This window comes from Haliaeetus albicilla, chromosome 7 (genome assembly GCF_947461875.1).
Source record: "Haliaeetus albicilla chromosome 7, bHalAlb1.1, whole genome shotgun sequence".
NCBI classification, from domain to species: Eukaryota; Metazoa; Chordata; class Aves; order Accipitriformes; family Accipitridae; genus Haliaeetus; species Haliaeetus albicilla.
Window position 1 is genome coordinate 45,104,330 of NC_091489.1, and position 19,422 is coordinate 45,123,751.

Here is a 19,422-nt window from a genome sequence, read left to right on the forward strand (position 1 = left end):
GGGTGGAAAACAAGTGGTGAGATGGAGGGTCTGGAAACATGAAGAACTATTTAGCTGGAGAGTTTCTGCCTCTCTGTGCAAGCTCATGAAAGAAAAACAGAGGATGTCCAAAAATGCAGTCGAGGCACCAAAAATGCCATGCAAAAATCTTGGTCATTAGTGATGAAGTTGCTGGACCTGGTACATAAATCCCACAGCTCCTCTCCTCTTGAAAGGCTGAGTTTAGGTAAAAACTAAACCTGTAACTAAACCTGACTCCAAACTGGAAGTTTGCCCCAAGAGAACGCTCAGCTGCGTCACGTTGGTGTTTCTTGGCTACCAGGAAATTTGCACCATCAAATATTTGCAGAACGAAACCACGAGGGGTGTAGGGGGTGGATGTTACTATAAGGAAACAAATAACCTTCTCATGGGTATTTACTGTAGTAAAGACCATCTGTGAGCTGGGGGTTAAATAGAATCCAGCCTCAGCAAAATGTCTCACTTCCACGTGGTCCAGAGCAACCATTTCCCAATAAAACACACCAAAACTCAAAGTCACCTCTAATTTATAGCTGTATTCTTCACTAGAGCTCGGCCACCCCTTAAAACCCTTGCCGTTCCTTAAATGGCCTTGAAGTCACATGTAAAGGTTGTAACTCATCTAACCTGTGAGCAGCGTTTGGCCTCTCACCAGCCACAGGCACTGGGCTACCACTGGAGGTGGGAGTCCTGGTCGCCACGCTGCATCGCACACCCAGCCAAAAAAAAAAAAAAGTCAGGCCTCAAGTCCTGATTAGCAGCTTTTCTAAATCTTATTGCCTTCATGTGAAATCAGTCCTGGAAAAAAATCACAATGCCCGTTCTAGGAATTTTTGAGGCCTCAAAAAGCTGGTTTGTGTCCTGCCCATCTCTAATTTTCCACCTCCTGCTGTCTCTTTTCTCCCTGCAGAATTGCAGCCCCTAAACATATCCGTAGGACCTCTGCCAGCAAACAGCAGCCTGCCAGTCTCTTCACACCGACATGCAAATCTGCAGGGAGTGACCAGGAAAACAGGAGTTTGTTGCTCTGGGAAACATCTCAGGGTGCCCTTTGGGAAGATGCTATGTTCTCTGGTACCTGCAGTCTCCAAGGATGCGGTGTTAGATACGGGCTGGAGCATGCAGTAGGAAGAGGAGGGAGCGATGCATAAATTCGCTCGGGAAGAGCTCAGAATTAATTGCTTACAGAAACGGGGGAAATGATGGAGCATCAGAGCCAGGAAATTAGTTCCCTTGTTGTTGCGTGCTGGCAGAGGGGACGGGTGAAAGAGTCACCTGCCATGTGGACACGCATTCGGAGAGCTGAACTGCACAGATTGCCTGCCACCATTTTAAGATGCAGGAAAATTGGAAAGCAAGCTGGAGAGCTGCCTGCCACACTCGCCCAGACAGAGATCTTTATGTGGTCCCTCGCTGGGATATCGACGTGTTTCCCATCCAAGATAATTACACTTTGTTTTCCTTTCCATCCCCTCCTGCACCCATGCATGGGCGCATATGAGACCTGCCTAAATGAATGGGAGCCGTGCAACGTAGCACCCGCCGCCAGCAACATACCTGCGGGAAAATGGTTGCGTACCTACATCCTCCCATTTTTAAATGAGCCAACTCCTACAGATGCAAGAACAAGCAGCTCTGTCCCGTCAGCCTTCCTGCTACCCAGGGAAGGATCCCTTCCAAGCATCCTCCCGTCTCGGCGTTGTTTGTCAGCTGAGCGCTTACCCACGGCATGCAACCCCCATTTGCAGTGATGCCGAAGTACTTTGCGACAGGGCAAGGGGCAGAGACCTGCAGCTGCCTCCAGACTACCATCAGCACAATTTACTCCTCACCGTGGGCAGCTTTAGTCCCCACGCAGGGTGCGATGGGGAGCGAAAACAGCCCCGGGGAGGCACAAACTGGGAAGAAGCAAAGGAGATGGCAAGGGACTCGTTGAACTCTGCTCGAAATGTGACCTAATTCTTGCAAACGCCCTGTTCCCTCGCAAAGACGTCTAGGAAGGAGTTTGCCAGATGGCGAAAGGAGAAGATGAATAAATCCGATACGGCACATCTGCAGCTGCAGAGAGCAAACGGCATCCGTGCGTGGCTGGACCGAAAAGGCATCGCTTTGGGGCAGAGCTTGGCAAAGAAAGCAGACACAAGCAAATCAAAACCCCAAAGGTTTCTATTACAGCCGCCCCGTGAAGAGATCTGAGACCCCAGCTGGGTAAAAACAGGCGAGAGGGGACTGGAATTAAATAAAAGCAGGGACAGCTCAGCCACGATGTGATTCAAACTGCATCAGTCCCAGCTGGATGCCAGCACTGCAGCGTGCTTGGACAAGGCAGAAGTGCTAATAAGGGACAGAAGATCATTAAAAAGAAAATTGTGTAGCCAGATAAAAGAATGTGAAAGAAAGCAAAGGCAGAGAGTAAGAAAACAGTGAAAGGCAACGGAAAGGGAGATACAGGGAGAGGTGGTGAAGGTTAAAGCTTTAAGCCATTGCACCAAAAAGGGAGCACAAAGTGGGCAAGACTCCATGGGAAATTTTAATGGGGGCAAGCAGGGTAAAATAAAAACCTCACAGCTGATGCAGAGCAAAAAAAAAGCAGGCAGGCAATGAAATGTTCCATGAAATCACCTTCATCCCCGCATTGGAGAGGGGGTGACAGCTGCATGATCGGCCAGGAGAGGTACAGGCAGCCCCTGCCCTGCCCACAGGTACCTTAGGGCTCTGCCATTAATATTGCCCCTTGGGAGCCAGGCAAAATTATATCTTCAAATCCTGGGAGCTGCCCCTTTTTATTTCTGCAGCCATCATTCTTTGCACAACTGCAGTGCTTCTCAGCTAAAGAAATTGCCATCTTTTTCCCAGGCCCTTTTAAGGGGAGCTGGTGCAGGCGGAGGAAGGGCATAGCAAAAAAAAAAACAAAACAAAAACCCCAAACCAAACAAAAAACTTCCCAGAGGTTTGATTTTGGGGTTTTTTTTCCCCTTCCATCAAGCTGCCATTGAGCAGTGAGTGGAGCAAGGGCACATCTCGGTGGCAGAGGGAGGAATGTCACCTCCCCAGCCCTGCGGCTGGGCTCGCCCTTGCTGTTCATACCCATGTCACCTATTAAAATAAGCGGCATTTATTTGGGGATTGGTTGATCTTCAATACCTGGAGCTGGAAGAAATGTCTCTGACTGACGGTGAGGTTACTGGGGACACGAAGCTGCGAGGGATGGGCAGGAGCAGATGTGGTGGGTAGTTTCATCTGAAAAGACAGAGGGAAGATTAGTTCGTCATCTTGACACCTTAACATCGAACTCTTCGCTTTTTAAATTAGGTTTGGGAAGTGTCATTGTTCATATTGATATTTACTTTTTCTTCTTCCCCATATTTATCACCCGTTACAATTTTTACCTGCTGTTACCTTCCTCCCCAGCACTCCAGCTCTGACTCTCTTTCCTGAGCAAACATTTATGATTTCTGCTAATTTTCAGCCTCCCACTCAATCCTAAAAGTTGCATTTTGTCAAAACTCATACTTTGGGCCGGGGGACAAGAGCAAATTCAAAACCTGATATTTACTGACCTTTAGCAATAGAAATACAGCTCTGATGTGCTGCAAGCCAGCATCTCCCCAAGCTCTGCAGAAGCGACCTTGGATGGTGAAGCATTTCAGCCTGCTCTGTAAATCCATGCCCACGAAGGAGAATGCTTTGGGAGGGCTGTGAGAAGCTGCTGTTGGGTTTTTGAGGAGCAGCCTTCCCACCTGAGAGCTTGCACAAGGGATTTGTGGTGTTAAATGGGAGAAGAGAGGCAGTAATTGGGTGGGGGGAGTCCTCGTGGATGCAGGGACAAGGGTTGTGGGATGCTGCTGCTGCCCTGGCCTTGGGGACCAGCCATCCCATGGCACGGCCAGACCCGTCTCAGGTGTACAGGAATGTCTTAGGTGTACAAAAATGAACCCCAGGAAAAACTTGGGAACACTAGGTGGTGCTGAGGGCTCGCAGAAAGGCACCCACGCCACTGCCAAGGGATGCTCAGGGGTGCGAGGGTGCAGGCCTGGGGGACGGGGGGGGGCTGCGTCCCCATTTGGGGGCTGGCTTTCCACTAGTGGAGCCCAGTTGCCAGCCAGCCCCACGCTGCCGGCGAGAAGCTCCTTGTGTCACTTTGTCACAGCCCTCCGTCTGCTAAAGGCACTTCGCAGCAGCTGGGCTGTAGCACTGGTTTTAGAAAGACCAGCTCTAACCTGGTTCTTCTCCCTCCTTTTCTAGGGTTGTACCGGACATCACATCCCTGTTTTACCAATGGGGAAACTGAGGCACAAGGTGAGGCGTTACACGGGGCAGTTTCCATCCCCACCCGCTGTCCCAACCCACCTGGCAGCATCGCTTTTCCAGCGAAGAGGTAGCATTGCCTTTTGGCGAGCCCTAAAACAAATGCGAAGGGGTTCAAACCATCTTTAAAAAAAAAAAAAAAAAGGATTGCAGCGAAGTGCCTCTTTTCAGCCCCCGATCTCTGGTGCTGCAAATTTTGCATGCACCGATGAGTTTTCCAACACCCTTAGCCACCTCTGTGAGAAACGAGGGGGCTGCTAATTAGGGTGAAACCCATGTGGGGCTGCTCCCCCCCTCTCCCCCAGCCCCCTTCGCCCACCGCCTCCCATCCCTCCCGCCACCCGTGGGCTCCGGTTACGCCGCGGGTCTGTAAACAGCGTCTAAAATAATTGCGCAGTTGTCACCGTCAGGGAGGGGAAGGGGGGGGGGACGACGACTATTTTAAAACTCCCGGCTTAGCCCAAAGGGCCGAGGGGATTGTGGCACGGCCCAGCTGTCCCCGCCGAGCGCGGGCGGATGCTTCAAAGTACCAGGCGGGATGCCTCAGCGCCAGCCTGTCCTCGCTGTTTCGGCCAAGGAAGGGAGCCAGGCTGGCCGGGGACGAGCTAATGGTGTTTTGACGTGTTGTTTCAAGAGCAATCGCTGGAGCTCTGGAGATGCGGGGAGCAGCTGGAAGGGACCTGGGGTGATGGAGGGAGGATGGGTGAGAGGTGGGGGGGGTAAGAGGGAGGTTGGGAGAAGGATGCAGACGTGGCAAGGTTGCGCATCCCGTTTGACTTTAGAAACTGGGGGGAAAAAACCAAAGCGAAGGGATGCTGCAGTGCCTCTGCTCAGGTGCTGCAAGCCCTGGATGGTTGCAGGCACAGAGACACGAGCCCAAAGGGAAGCACATCTCACCGTAGCTTTTCTCCTTGTCCCGTGCCACTTCTGACAGCGACGCAGCCGGTATCTCCTCTCCCTGGGGGAAAACTCAAGAGTCTGGAGGAAAAGGGAAACACATCTCCTAATCCCACAGGACTACCAAACTTTGACTGTGCCTTGGTCATCGAGGCAGGGCTTCCCCATAGCTCGAGGCCAAAAGACAATCCTTTTTATGCTGCCTATAGTGTAAAAGCTGGTGATGAAAGCGTTATTGGTGAAGGAAAACCCAACCTGTCATTCCCTTTGGTTACTGTGAGGCTGGATGGCCGGGAGAAGACAAGGATGCTGTCTTCATCTTGGCCTTTCGCTTGTACTCTTGCTCTGCCTGCACGCAAACAGGATTGCTGCTCCTGAGGGTCACCTATTGCTGAGCCTGGTGCAAAGGGGATGCTCAGCTGGGGCGACTCTTCCAGGCTCTCCGCTTTATTTTGCATCATTTCTCCACAAACCATTAAAGCATGCTGCCTGCATGCTTCCCACAATTAGATTTCCAGGGATTGTGCATCCATCCCGGTGACCTTCCTGTCCCCTACATGGTCCCACTGCCTTGGCCATTGAGGTGAAATTACCCCCTGAGTCAACCACCCCAGGAGATGAACAGCCTAATAAATAATAGACCCTCTTGTCCATATGCTTCTTGTTCCTCCAAATAACCCTCCCTTCCCTTTCCCACAAATACTGGGCACTAGTTAGCCCTGAACTTTGATTTTGGGTGGAAAAAAAACAAACATCGTTAGCATGCTGATCAATTGGGCATTGCCACTTTTTGCAGCTCTCACTCATCGCTCACCTCATGCCTGCACAATGTGGGGGTTACACATGAGGATGGAGTTAGCTCTTCCACCACCACACGAATTAAGAGAAGTGTGATGAAGGAAAGCAGTATTTCGTCGCACCCCCTCTTGCGGTGCGGACGCCCATCCGTCTCACACCTCGGTTCCGTCAGATATACCCACCCGGCTGGACCAAGCCACGCACGGGCAGACGTGCGGGATGCTTTCGGCCTTGCACCCAGTAGGAATGACTTCCCAAAAGCCATCTCTCCTCCTTCCATGAATAATCAACTATTTAAGGTCTCATGCAAAGACTGTCGAGGGTTTTCCCGCACGTCCTGTACAACAGGCATATCTGGATAACCATGATGTGTTATCCTGACCTTTTGGTTAAATGGGGGGAGGTTTTGCAAACCGAAACGGGGCTTTACCTAAAGCCAGGACAAACCATTTAGGAACTGCACGCCCATCTCGGAGAGGCTGAAGGCTCGGACCCCTTGCAAGGTGAACCCAGAGCGATTCCCAGCGCCAGGCAAGAGCCGTCTTTCAGCAGCTGCGAGCCATCTATTAGAGGGCTTTGAATGCTTCTGCAAAAGCCGAGACTGGGGGACGGAGGCGGAGGAGGCAGACAAATGTGAAAAAAAAAAAAAAAAATTGTGTTAATTACGGGTCCATTTGTATGACACGAAGCTGCCCCGGTCCGTCATCTCGTCCCCCCGAGCCGCGGTTTGTCGGGTCTTAGGCTTTCATGCCGGGGTCCCAGTGGGACCCGTGTTTCTCCACATCACCATAGGGACGGCAGCTGCAGCTGACTTCTCCCGTTAGAAGGGACCGCCGGCGCTCCAGAAACCATTTCGGCAGCATTTGTCGCAACGGCTTCTGCTAATCTCTCTTTCATTTGTAATTATTTTCTCGCCCAGGCGCTCCGACACCAGAGCCACCCTTCCAACCCGCCCCTGCAGCCGCACGGGAGCATCATCGGCCGCACTTGGGGTTGTCGTGGTGAGATAAAAAAGGATGCGGGGGCAGAAGAAGAGACGGTCTTGCGAGGAGGATGGTGGGCTTCAAACAGGCTGGGGCTCCTCCGAAGGCGATTGAAGTGGGCCGAGGGATGGAGCCAGCAGCCTTTGAGACAGCCCGCGCCATCTCGGCCAAGAATAATTGAACAACTATTTTATCTGGTGAACCAACAGCTGTAGGGAACAGGCGATTTCCAGAGGATTAGGGGAGAGCTGTGAAAGGGAGCTCCCACGGGAAGCCTAAAACCCTCATCTTGAATTCGACTGGCCAAGAACACATGTTGGAGCCTTTGACTTACTTTTTAAGCAACTTTTCTCCCCCCACCCCCTTTTTATCCCAACTACTCCGCAAACCAAAAAAGTTTAAGTTGTTGAAGCACAAGGCAGGAAAAATAGGGTCCACGGGAGAAAGACAAATTATTTAGTGGCAGCTGATTTCTAAATGGGCTTTTCCTATTTTATTTTGATCTAATCCTGGCAGTAGTAGTATAAATTTTTTCCCCAGCACTTCCGTTCGTTAGGTTTTAAGTTCATAGCAGTCACCAGCAAGGCAAGGAAGCCAGAGAGATGCCTTGTCAAGCAAAGCTTGACACCACAATGTGAAGCTGGGATATGCTTTACCTTTGCAGCCACTTCACATTGCAGCCTCTTCTTCCCCTGCCATGGCACAAACACCCAAAACAAACACTCTACACCCAGCTGCTGTTTTGCCCGGGGTAACGTCAAAGCAGATCTAATCCCAAACCCCTCAGTTTTTGATTGCATGTGAATAGATACAATTAAAGATGAAGATAAGGTGCCTCGGGAGTGGGTTGCAGCTCAGCTGTGGAAACTGCTTCTACGTCTTGTCCCACGGAGTGCTCCAACCTCGACCTGAAGGATCATGTCTGGGAGAGATCATCCCGGCTGTGCCCCGCACCTCCCTTCCCCAAAGGCAGATGCTGCACCACCTCTGAACCAGTCCCTCCTAAAGCCTTCCTGCAAAACTGTTGGCTTTTGCTCAGACACAGATTACAGCTTTTTCTGGCATTGTTTGCAAGGTCAGGAGCCTTCGGGAGCCAGGGCTTACATTGCTCAAAAGTCAAGTGACACAGAGGTGGCACTGTGGAGTTGGAGATGCTCAGGGAAAGCCTCCAGCACCCACTATACCCTCTCTCAAAACACCCGCAGACCACCTCAAAACCATCTCAATCCATCCATAAACCACTTCAAAACCATCTCAATCCACCTGCAGACACCCACAGAGGAGTGAAACCCTGTGAGCATCACCAGGGATGAGCTCACCCTGGCAAGAGAGACGTGTCTATAAGAGCTGGGAGGAGCTGCTGGCTTGACCTCCCTCTCTCTCCCTTCACTGCAGAGCAAATGCAACCAGCTTTGCTCAAACATCTCATTTGCAAACAGCCGCATGAGATAAAACCCCTTTTCCCAGCCATCGGCAGGCTCTGGCCACCCATGTGGCCAGGCACAGCAGACCCCCGCAAACCCAACGCCAAAATCATATACATGTATTCACCCCCAAAACAGCTCAAGTTTGAGGTTCTCCCTGTTCTCCATGCAACATGAAACAGTGCCTTAGCCTAAACCACCCCGTATTTAAAGATGGAGATCTGGTGGTGTCAACACACTGGTCACCGCAAGTTTCTTCCTAGCCCTGGTCTGCAGGAGATGAGAGGACAGAGGTGGTGGAAAGCGCTAAGCTCAGTGGCACCCTCCCTTCCCTTCACACCAGCTCCAGATCTGTCCTCAGACTTAATTTGGGTCAAGAGAGAGAGACAGAGTTAATGATCTAATCACTATTTTTAGAAAACTAGTCCTCTGTTGAGTATGTATTTGGCAATCCCTACAGCTGCATCACCAGCTATGAAACCTTTGGGGATGGGTTTTGCCTAAGTCCAGTCACTCAGCAAGAAAATAAACTTTTAAGCCCTTCCCTTGCTGGTACAAAACTGTTCTTTACTGCCTTTTCACCAGAGCATTATCCAGGCTAGTTTTAAATTCATAGGCAGTGAGAGCTCCCTGTAAAATTATGGCAATTTCTAATTTTTTTTATTGTAGAGGGAAAAAATGTGACAATTTCTGAAGGCGAGATTTGCTGGGGGTTATTAAACCCAGTGGTCTGGGGGCAAGTTTCAGTTTAGGGAGGTTATAAAACACTGACTGCTGAAAGCCGTACAATTTACCAGAAAAAAAAAAAAAAAAAAAGATTGCTCTGTGCCATATATCTCAAGGATGCACAGCTCAAAATTGTCCTTTTCTTGCTCTCCTTCCCTGGCATTCAGTGAATCTGCGGTTTCTGCTGGATCCCAGCTTGTAGGAAGAAGGGGTGAGTGTGGAGGGGCTGAAGACCCTCAAAGCCTTGGATGAGTCACTCAGCATCTAAAAACATTATTGTCAGCTTCTAGATTTGGTGGGTGAGGGAGAGGTGATTCCTAGAGAAAGCCAAGTTCAAGGCAGTTCTAGCAGACTTCAGCACATAAACCACAGTTCAAGTAGAAAAAAGGGGGGGAAAACCCCCACCTTTTAAATTATGGGCTGACGAGAACTTAACAAAAGGAGTCTCATTTGTTGGTTTGGGTTTTTTTTTTTTAAAGTACCATTCAATCATTCCACTCACTGGAGAGACCTTAAATTGAATCTCAGCCCTAGAAAATGCATTACTTACTGCTGAATTGATGTCACTGCCAAAGAATTTTCTCTCGGCTTAAGCTGTCTGCAGCAACACGCCAGTGGCACGTTCAAGATGCTTCCCTATTTGTGGAGCGAAATTCCCTGTGTTGGTTCTTCACTTTTGCCCTTTCTCCCCATTTTTATTTAATTCCTTTTCGGGGGTGGGATGTGCCACTGGAGCTGAGCGGACTGAATGAAGCCGATTTCTGCGGTCAATGGGAAACACTCATGCATCCCACCTGTGTTTCGCCCACAGCGTCGAGGATTCACCTCCAGATCCACCGTGGGCATCGCTACATCTTCCCTCTAACCTACCACCCATTGCATGAGCTGGGTTTAGACAAGCATTAAAATCACAATGAAGAGGCAACATCTACCAGGGGTTTGATCTGGAGCTTCTGCAACCCAGGAGCTGTTTGTCTCTTGAGTTTCGAGGCGGGTATATCAGTGACAAACACATTATCAGTCACGGAGCCGTATCACTATGGCTGGCACAGAGGTGCAGACCTTGTTTGCATTGCCAGGCTGCAGTTCCCAGGACACGCCAGCTGTAGGGTGCGATCGCTGGAGCTCCTCTACAAAGGTGGCTGCTCCAGGTCACTGCTTAGGCACGCTGGCATGATGTCTTGCATTGCAATATCATCATCTGCAGTATATTACAGGGCCGTTAGATGTCTCCGTGTGCTGCGGTGGGAGCTGGGATGGCATCGTACCTGGTAACAAACAGAGACAAAGTTGGGACTCGAGCACGGCAGGAGTCTAGCTGGCTGCATCCCACACTCTTTTCTGGTCCAGAAGGACATAAACTCACTTAACACATAACATTAAAGCTTTGTGGAGGAGCCAACAAGTCTGCAATACATAAAACATATATATGTGCATGGTAGGGCCAGCTCTTTGGGCAGACTGATATTCTCTAAAGTCTTCAGTTTAAAGCATCCTCAGCTTTGTTTGGGCTTCAGTAGAAATTAAGCATTCTCATTATTTAACAAGCCCAAATCTTAATTTCTTTGTTTCTCACTGCAGATTTTTCCTGCCTTCCCATTCTGGTACCCAAACCACAGTAGTGTCCCTTGCTTTTACCTTCCCCCTCTGTTTTCTGCCAAAAGGCAGGCAAAAAGGTAGCCAGGACTCTACTCACTGCTAGTTTTTCCTTATCCCTTGAGACTCATTACCTGCTTTTCTTCTTGACAGAGCTTTCAAATCAGGACTTTTCCACATTTCCACACAGGTTATTTGTTTCTGTGGCTTAATGGCTTTGCTTTTTCCCCTTTTGCACAAAGCGAGCAGAGAAGAGCTCTTTACCATTTGAGTGCAAAACCGTCTCGATCTTTTGGGCATCAGCTTCATCCAAGCACCGATTTCATTTAAAAAAAAAATAGAAATCAGCAGGTGCTTATCTGGAACTTCATGCTGCCAAGTTTACCAGACAGGCAAAATTGCCACAACCCCACAATTTGCCTACTAGGGATGAGGGAGCTGTATGAACCCAGTGTGGGAACCAGAACCTTTCTGATTATTAAAATTAATTAATTAACTTCAACATACGGAAAAAAGGAGGTCGAGAAACATTTGCCCCGAGAGATCCCACGAAGCGGTACAGAGCCACTCAATTACCTTTCCAAGTACTTTCAGCTTACTGAGATCTGGAAAACACAAAGACGGGGGGGTCACTCATAATGCTATTTGGGTTTTTTATAGCACCCCTCTTACCCACCCCTGATTGACCTTTACTAGGACCCATCGGATATGTCTTGACTCGGGTCGTTTTCCAAACCTCCTGAGCCCCAAAGCCTTGTAGTTCATGGCCATTAAACAGGCTCAGCATGGAGGTACCCACATGAGTGCCAAGGGAGAAGCTCTGAAGAGCAAATATGCAAAAAAACATAAAGGAAACTACATCCTAATGAAATCAGTAGGATTTACGATTGCGCCGGCATGTAAGCACCTGGTATCTGGCCCTGAATACGTATTTTAAGTACCATGCTGAATATAGGAAATGTGCTGAAGCATTTCTATTGTGCCCTAGGCTCTTTTTATGGGTTCATTGCCTGAAGCCAGATCAATAAAATTGTGCAGTAAGGGGCTCTCAACCTACTTTTGAGAATGCTGCTTGAAGCCAGGCCTTTGCAAACCTTTCTTCCCATCTCTAAGGAGGACAAATGCAGCTAGCCAGCATTTTTGCCAACGCTTTCCCTCCCATCTTATTTCACAATCCTTCTGTCTCCCTCCTATCATCCTCCCTCCCTGCACGTACAATTGCTGATGTCTTCCCAACCAGATGCACACCTGCAGGAAAAGTTGGCATCTTCTCCTTCCAAGCTGTCATAGAGTCAAATAGTTTATGAGTCTATTGATGACAGATAAATTAATTGCAGAAAATATGAATGACTTAATATTTTGTGTGCTAATATCTTTTTTTTTTCCTTCTTTAAAATCCACGTCACAGTATAAGATATGTCTCAGGCTATTTGGGTTGTGTTCAGATTCCCATGTCTCACCATCTACTTAAGGTGGCAGAAGATACCCTGTGGCTTGTGAGCTCCTGGATTCGATGTTTTAAGCATGCAGGACAACTTTTCTAGAAAGGTGCTTAACGAATTTAACACAGCCTGGATTAAGGATGGAAGTAGCAGGGACTTTCGGGGAAGATTTTCACTGGCTGTGAAAGCATGCCCAAATCCCACAGCACTCACCGGTACCCAGATTCATCCCACCCTGCTTAACCTCAGGGCTTAGGCTCTCTTTGTACACATCAGACAGAGAGGAGGAAATTCAAACAACCCCGATCATCTTTGGCAGCAGCAGTCTTTCTTCGGTGGCTGCATCGAGGGGCAAAAAAAGCTTTTAAATGCTGAGCCCTATATAAAACATGGGAGAATCCACGGCTTTTATCGCTCATCCCCCTGTGACACTCTCCCATGATGGATGACATGAGCGTGTAATTGCTCCACGACTGGGTCTCTAGTTCAAGCCACAGAGAGTCACAGGGATTTGTCAGGTTTTGGTTCATCCCCCATCATTGGGCCAGTGCTTGCAGACTCAGAAGGAGTGCAGATTAAGTATGTAGATGACCTGGATGTGGATTTTGTAAGCCCAGGTTGAATCTGGCCACAGATGCACTGTCATTTATGCACGTATCGATGACTAACCCATTACTACTCAGATAGAGATCTCTAGTCAATATATTATATCATCGCCTGATATCGATCCAACAAGCTTCAATTATCTACTTAGATTTAAATGAATTTCAGTTTGTGGATTGAGGACAATCATCTGTCTGTTTTATGCAACAGAGTAAGCAGCAGGATCGATGAGCAGTCTCGAAAACATGACATCTAAAGGAAGACTGAGTAAGACAGAGTTGCTCAGTCGAGACAAAGGGGGTCGGAGAGGGAGGAATAATTAAAGCCATGCAAAAATATTTAAGTGAGGTAGTGAAATAGCGTCTGTTCACTCTCAATAGGATGAGTAAGGAATGAACTGGAACAAAGGGGTTCAGGCCGACCTTTAGGAAACAGCTAAATTTAATGAGAAACCAGAAGAGATTCCTTACAGAAATACAGAATTTGAGTCACTGCTGGTTCTGAAGGACAGGATAGAGAAAAGTGTCAAACATGGATTAGACAGAGTTGTCTCCGCCCTTGCACCTTGAGGGGGGCAGGTAGGTTAGGGGGTGTTTCAAGGTTACTCTCTAGACTTGCTGGAAGACATTTGGGCACAATACTGTCAATATTGGGACTGAAGTGGATGTTTATAGCTAGACGTGTACTTAGCAGCGCAAGATCTGCAGAGCAGTTAAAGTCAATGGCAGATATTACAAGAGCAGCCCTCCTCTTTTAATCAGTCATTAAAGTGGGATAATGCAGTAGGCATGCTGCCTAGAAGTAAGAGCTGGATTAAGACTGGTTACATTGACTCTGCCCCCAAATCTTTACTTGACTTTAGAAGTTCTGAAACCGAATGACCTACATAACAGAAACACAGCTATGTGTTTGGTCTGTAAGCTTCATTCCTTATTCGAGATGAATGAGGTCACCCTACCATTTGCATCGCACCCATTAGGGATGGGATGCTTTAGGAGCAGCCAGAAGATGAGATTGCTGCTCCCACACACCGAGACAAGATCGTTGAGTCCGTGGTGCTACTCAAAGACGGGCTCTGCTGTCTGAGATCATCGACAACTCTGTTATTGGTGGGTTTCCCCCAAATTCTGACACCGATTCCTATGGCCCCTGTTAAACCACTTCATTTCCACTTTCCAGATTGGAGGCGCATTATAAAGCACAGCATGACCAGCTCCTGGGCCAGGCAGCATTTTAGCAACACTATCTGGGACGAAAGTAATGTCATCGCTCTGCATTTGCAATAGATTTTTGCTCAGTGTGGTAATGCACCACGGGTGAATTCCACAATTTTGTTGCAATGACTGTTAATCGGGTCTGCACTTTTCCAGGGGAATAATTGTTTAAATGAGAAGGAGCAGGTTCCTCCCCACTTGCTATTTAGCCTCTAGGACGTCAACAGAAAACAAGCCCCAAGTGGCAGAGGCCATAGCACAAGCCAAGCAACCATAGCAAGGTCTCTGACCCGCTTCTAGGGAGGACAATTTGTTCTGGTAGAAACATACTGACCTTAGGGGTGTTTGTTGTGGTTTATGCTGGGGTGATCTGGAGGAAAATATGAGTTCCTGCCTTTAGAGCCATTCCACCTTAATGTAAAATAAATAAAGAAAAGCTTTGAAATTGGATGAGAACAAAGCCAATGGAAGAGGATCTGGAGAACTGTGCTGTAGAAGACACCCTTGCTATAAAAGTGACTTTTGATAATCGCTGGAAAAGTGCCGGAGTGTATTTTGGGAGAGAGAGAAAAAAAATAAAAATTAATCTATGACCTAATGTTTCTGGAACCCATCCACCAACCTGGGTGCCCTGTGGCTGTTTAATTTTTTTATCTGCCTTTCCAACAGGCATTTCACAATCTGGATTGGTTTGTGTGCAAGGCAGAAAGAGCGAGGCTGCGCCCTTTCAAGGGCCCTCTCTGGTCTCTGCCTTGAATAGCTCTTATTCAGGTGAAGAGCAGATAACACCTCTACAGCCAGTTCATCATCAACTGTAACAACCTGAAGACCTCATTAGAATGGAGTCATGAAGAAGGGCGATAATTAAATTGAGATGTAATTAGGCAGATGCTCTGTAGTTTTACTGCTACTACTCTAACTGCTATTGCTACTACTGTAAAACAGCAATAAAAGAAGAAAAATTCCAAAGGCAAAGTATGAGTAATGAGTAAATGCAGTTATTTATGCTAGCATATGTCATTTCTGCTACGTTTTAACAGATAAATATATCCGGGACAATTCTATGAAGTCTGTGTCTTGGTGAAGTTTCCTAGACCTGTTTTCCTGTGGGGAATGATGCTGTGATCTCTCGGCTCCTACCGGGAAATGCTGCAGTCTCTGTGCGTTACGTGGTGCAGGATCATGATCCAAGTCTCTTGAGGACACAAAACGAAGCCGGGTTAGCAGTAAGATGTAAGTGGTAAGAGATAAAGTAATTAATTAACCACTGGATCAAGAGTTCATGTAACGCAAGGTATTTTTGCCAGTTTTCCAGACAAGTCTTCTCTTCAAATGTGGTATTATAAATGAACCCAAAGCTATTGGCTTAATGTAGGAATTAATATTTTTTCTTGCTGGACTGGGCTTAGCAAGAAGATGCTCTAGATCATGATTACATTTGCTTCTGGCTGCAAGAACAATGTGACTATATTAACTGCTTACTGCATGCTGGATTGCAAAATCATCTGCAATTTGGGGAGGTTGATGCACTTAGAAAAAAAATAATCTGCGCACTTTTGCTTTCAAAACTTTAAGCTTGTCTGACTGCTGTTGGCCAAGAAATATCTATAAACTGGTGGTCCAAGTAACTACCTTGCTTATAACCTACTGGTCCAAATGCCTGCTTCTGTGCTGTCCGAGTGCCCTGTTTGTAGGAGGGAGAGCGACCCATCCCAGGCTATGACCGCTTTCGCCCTCTTTGCCCTGGAAAAGGGCATGCATGTCCCTAACACATCCCTGCTATAGGATGAGGACTGTGCTTGAATTCATCCTATGTGATAGATCATAGAATTGTAGAATCATAGAATGTTTTAGGTTGGAAGAGACCTGAAAGATCACCTCGTTCCAACCCCCCTGCCATGGGCAGGGACACCTTCCACTAGACCAGGTTGCTCCAAGCCCCATCCAACCTGGCCTTGAACACTGCCAAGGATGGGGCGGCCACAACCTCTCTGGGCAACCTGTCCCAGTGCCTCACCACCCTCACAGTGAAGAATTTGTTCCTAATATCTAATCCAAACCTACCCGCTTTCAGTTTAACGCCATTACCCCTTGTCCTATCACTATACACCCTTTTAAAAAGTCTCTCTCCAGCTTTCTCTTAGGCCCCCTTTAGGTACTGGAAAGTTATATAGGCTATAAGGTCTCTCCAGAACCTTCTCTTCTCCAGGCTGAACAACCCCAACCCTTTCAGCCCTCTGATCATCTTCATGGCCCTCCTCTGGACTCACTCCAACGGGACCATGTCCTTAGATGTTTCTACCATCACATCTGTGCTCTGCCCCAGCCTCAGCCCCTCCTGATTTAGCTTTGCGGAGATGTCTCAAGGTGAAACTCTGCTGCAGGGACAGGGGCGTAACGTGGCTGACGGGGGTTTGGTGCGTGGGGTGACACGAAGCATCTTTAACGCCTGGTGCCGGGGCTGCTCTGGGATTCCCGTGGGGCTGGGAGACACTGGGACCATCCAGCTGAATTTGTGGCAAGCCTCTCAGGGGTGCTGAGCTTCAGGACCTGATCTCTAGACGTCTGTGAGAGTTTGGTCCGGACATGTGCAGAGGTAGTTTGAAGCATGAATCTTTACCTCGTAACCTCCCAGCCTCCCCCATCATGCCCTTTCGGCTCAGACTCTAGCTGTGCCATGTGAGCCCACATTTTCCATTTGATTTTACAGCCTGTAGGGCTGTTTGTACAAGATCGGCCGGTAGGGATGTTAGCAGATTACGAATCAAAGGGAAGGAATTTGCTCCAGAAAATGCAATGGCAGTGATGGCTCCCACTGAAGCCTTCATCAGACGTAATTAAACAAAGCTTCATATTAGGAAAATGCTTGTACTTGCTAGCTCCCCTAGGCAGAACTGGCTCTTGTTTCCCCATCAGTTAACCCTTTCAGGCACAATCTGTGCATGAACAAGCATTGAATCCCCCTCCCAGGAAAGCAAAGCAAGCTGCTGTCCTCAGCCCAGACAGGGCAGCAAGTTCTCCCCTTCGGTGTCCCACGTGAAACGGCTCATCAGTTAATGCAACACCACAGGAGCCTGAAATAGCAGCTTTCATGCCACTTTTCAGCTCCGTGACACCAGTGAAGCAACAGAAGCAATGCCCATTCCAGCCACCATCAGTGGCTACTACCATAAGAGACATTAGACCCCAAAAGCCTAACTCTCTGCAGTCCACGGAAAGGAGCCAGGAGATGAACTACTAGGTGCAAAAGTCATATTTTCCAGCTTACCGGCTATTGCAGTTTCTCTCTGCAGTTCCACATTTTTCCCCATTAAATGGGGGCAGTAGCTCATTGCTAGAGCAAGCTGTTCTCCTCAACCATGCGCTCAAGGGGAAGGTAGAAGCTTCAGGCAAAGCATTGCTGTTGTGAGAGAGGCAGGAGCACTCGGGGATGATTTATGAATGTCGTGTGCTCTCCTGGTGAATGGGATGCTCAGCATCTGCACCCAGCTGAGAGGGAAAATAAGCTGCAAGAAAACATGATGTCTCAAAGTCACCCTGCAGCAAACACTTGAGGGTTGTCAGAGATAGCTTTAAGGGCTTCCCATTTCCCTCACCAACCAGCAAAGTTTGGGGCAAAAAGGGTGAAAGTTGGAGGATACAGAAGATCAAAAGGATGATAGCATTTACAAAAGAAGAGCGGGGACCAGAGATGCTTTGGGGAGCAGGCTGGGACCAGGGTAGCCCTGGAGCATCAAAAGAAGTTGATAGGCAGCGAGAGCAAGTCATTTTTCCTCCTTTCTCTAAACATTTCTCTTAAATGTGCTTATTGGTAAATAAATTTACCTTCCTGCCAGTGTTCCTCGCTGGTGATGGATCTGGTAGCACCAGGGCACACATTGGGTTGCTGTGGTATAGGACCAGGGCTAAGAGCAGGAGAACTAAGCAGCAATGGGCTGCAAATGTGAAGCACAAATAGGCCCCAGGTTCAAGCTGGGGCTTGTGAGGGGGATTGGGTTATGTTACTCGAGCAGACTGTCCCTGATAACCCCTGGGGGGGGGGTGGTGGTCCTGCGTTCCTGGCTGAGCCCCCGTGCCCCCAGTTGGGTCCCTGGTGAAGGAGAGGCAGGTTGTGGGTCAGGTCATCGGTGCACGGCCAGCCAACAGAGCAGAAGCAAATCCTTAATTCATTGCAGGCTTGTCTAGGACCTCTGAGTTATTTTGCTTTACCCCCCTCCACAATTCAGCTACTTTTTGTAAACTGGTGGCGCAAAAGCATTTTCAGTCTAAGAACCATTTTGCCTTTTGCCTGAGTCTGCACGTAGCGTTTCCAAAATTTTTCTATTTAATACTCACCTGGTGCTTCCTTGGAGCCGGTGGGCAAACTACAGTCCCTTTTGCGTTCATTGCTGCATTTTTAGCACGTCTCGGAGGCGATGGGGCATCATAGCGACAGAGAAAATGGGGAAATTTTCCCTTTTCGGCAGTGCCACTGACTTACTGTGTGGTCTGGGGCAAACCACGTAACCTCTCTGTGACTCTATTTACCAGTCTACACACCAACGAGCACAGCATTTACCTCATCAGAGGTTGAGAGGCTTAATTATTCCCAGACGGATGGATGCTGCCTAAGCGCAAAGTGTTACGATGACTAAATCTTCCTGGAGGTGCCTCTAATATCTCTGATTAGTTTGTTTATCCCCCAGATTCTGTACCATGGGCATGACAAAGATTACAAGGAGCGTGTTTAAGCAGGGGCACGAATGCCGTGCCAGATACCTCCAGGTCAGAGGGAAACAGATGATGGAAAACCAATTAATTTTTTACAGCAAGAGAAATAGCTACAGGATTAAGAAACATTAATTATTTATTGAACTGCTGCCTTTGCAGAAAAAAGAGTTTATACGTATCTATATCTATATATAAAATAATCACTCACTGTACACAACAGGATGACAACTTTGGTAATCTGAGTTCCTGTTTTGATGCTGCTCGTTTCTCAGAGGTCAATTAAAATAATAACAGCAAAAATACTTAGGAGCCTCAGGAAGAAGAAACTATGACAGTAATGTCACGGGTTTGAGTTATTGAATGTTGAGCTCATGGTGCACGGAGCCTAGCCCTGATCTCCCTGGTGCGAATTGCTGTATTTCTCTATGTCTAAGTAAAGTCAATTCATTTTAAGACCTGATCTGCCCTGAGATTCAGACAAGCTCCAAGCATCAGTGATAGGGAAAAGCTACGGCCGCAACACAGACGCTGGCCCTGCACACCTCTCTATCCCAGAGAAAGGACGCAAATGCAGGATTAAATGTATTTGCTGAAGCCTTCCTGTTGGTAATGCACTAAACCTCGGTAATACAGCAGTGCAAAAACCTGATCGCCTCTGATTCCCTTTCTGGATGTACCTTGAGATACCGCTGGTGTCTGC